Below are 2503 nucleotides of genomic sequence, written 5' to 3' on the forward strand. Positions count from 1 at the left end.
ATATGAGTCAGAATCAGCGACGAGATTAGCTTGGTCTAGGAAGGTTAGGCCTTGGTATAGGCATCGTATATGTAATTTTTATGTAAGAAATTTGCTTTCGTTGAGTTTCTAATGAAATTGAATTCGAATCAATGCCTCTTTTGCATTCATTTCATACATTTGCATTACATCATATGCAGTAGTTTCATAAAATGACCCTATAAAATTAAATTATGACAGTTACCCTGGAAACTACAAAATCTAATCAAATATCACTACGGTACTCGTCGCCAAACAAAAGTAATGGATCAAAGGATGGAAAGATTGGAACAGTTGCAACGAGAGATGCAAGATCAGATGCATGAACGACTGGAAAAAATCCAGCAGGACATGTTAGAATCCCAGAATACTGTGATGAACCAATTAAAGCAGTTATTGGCTGGAGGAATAACAAAGGAAAAGACCCCGTAGATGCTGGAGATCACGATGACCGTTTATCCTCCAGTTTACCCCAACTAACATCCAGCACATCAGATGTACCCACAGAGATACGTTACATTAGACCTCATGTCTGGCTAGTCTCGTACAGTGCATTTTCAATGGGCTCGGTTCTAATCCGGGATAATCCCACTAATCCTGTGGTCCCAGACCTCGATGACGTGGTAGAAACAGAAAAACAAGAATGAACCTGCCAAAACAGCTGGAGGACCGATGTAGATGGTTAGAGAAAAATTAGAGTCATGGAGAACATCGACTATCATCGCGGGTTGACCCCAAGGATCTGAGTTTGGTCCCTGATTTAGTACTCCCACCTAAGTTCAAAATGCCGGAATTCGAAAAATATAATGGGACTAGTTGTCCTGAAGCTCATATAACTATGTTCTGTCGAAGAATGACAGGATACGTCAACAACGATCAGCTGTTAATCCACTGCTTCCAGGACAGTTTGATCGGATCTGCAGCCAAATGGTACAACCACTGAGTCGTGCTAAAGTTAGTTCATGGAGGACTTGGCGCAAACTTTTATGAAGCAATACAGTCATGTAACGGATATAACACCCGATCGAATTACGTTACAAACATGGAGAAAAGCCTAGCGAGAATTTCAGGCAGTACGCCCAACGATGGAGAGAAGTGGCAACACAAGTCCAGCCACCCCTTTTGGAAAAAGAGGTCACCATGTTGTTTATCAACACTTTGAAAGCCCCGTTATCAACCACATGTTGGGGAGTGCTACCAAGAGCTTCTCGGATATGGTAATGTCCGGTGAAATGATTGAGAACGCGGTAAGGAGCGGTAAAATCGACACGGGAGAAAGCTTCAAAAGACCAGCCCCAAGGAAAAAGGAGGGCGAAGTAAACAACGTAAGCACATATAGAAGAGCCATTCAAAACCGATTACTGTTGGCCCTCCAAGAATGATAACCACTAGTCACCAAGCCCCCTCGAGGCAAGAACCCAACACAAGGCCCAATACAAGGACTAACACAGAGAGACTTCAGTTCACGCCCATTCCAATAACATACGGGGAACTGTATCAGAAGTTATTTGATGCACACATAGTATCTCCATTTTATCTCGAGCCCATGCAACCTCCATATCCCAAATGGTATGACACGAACGCCCAATGTGAATACCATGCAGGGATACCAGGACACTCAATTGAGAACTGTACTGGGTTTAAAAAGGCGGTGGAAAGGTTCATTAAGATGGGGATTGTGAAGTTTGACGACCCATTAGGACCCAACGTAGCAGCGAATCCGTTACCCAACCATGCTGATAAAGGGGTAAACGCAATAATCGAAGGTGAGAAAAAGAGAATCAAAACCGACATTGCAGAGATAAAAACCCCATTGAATTGGGTCTGGAGACAAATGATAGAAGGAGGTCTCATCAAACAAGATTCAAAAGAAAGGCCCGAAGGAACGAAGACGTACTGCGAGTTTCATGCTGAAGAAGACCATGACATTCGAAACTGCACTGAATTCAGGGCCTTGGTGCAAAATCTGATGGACAACAAAGAGCTAGAATTTTATGAAGAGATCAAAGGACTTAAAATGGAGAAGTTTATGCCTCGGAGGAGGGGTCTATGGGAAAGGCCCAAATCACCCAGTGGTGATTATTTCAAGGCCAACGAGTACAGGATCTGGAATACAACTGGCGCCAAGGGTCATAATCCAAAAACCTTAGCCTTTCCTTACAAGGATAGCAAAAAGGTTCCTTGGAATTACGACTGCAATGTGATGATCACGGGAGAGGAGAACCCGATAAATGCTTCAGAAGAGGGTAATGACGCAGGCTTCTATACGCGTAGTGGAAAACGCTACGACCTGGGAAATACAAAAAGGGAGCCTATAAAAGGAAAAACCTTGGCGGTTGAACAAGATAAAACGAAGACGATCGGAACTGAACCGCATACTAACACACCAGTGACTGAAAATGAGGCTAGAGAATTCCTAAAATTCTTGAAGCATAGCGAATATAGCGTGGTGGAACAATTGCATAAGCAACCCGCTCGCATCTCA

Source organism: Gossypium hirsutum, chromosome A08, assembly GCF_007990345.1.
Source record: "Gossypium hirsutum isolate 1008001.06 chromosome A08, Gossypium_hirsutum_v2.1, whole genome shotgun sequence".
NCBI lineage: Eukaryota > Viridiplantae > Streptophyta > Magnoliopsida > Malvales > Malvaceae > Gossypium > Gossypium hirsutum.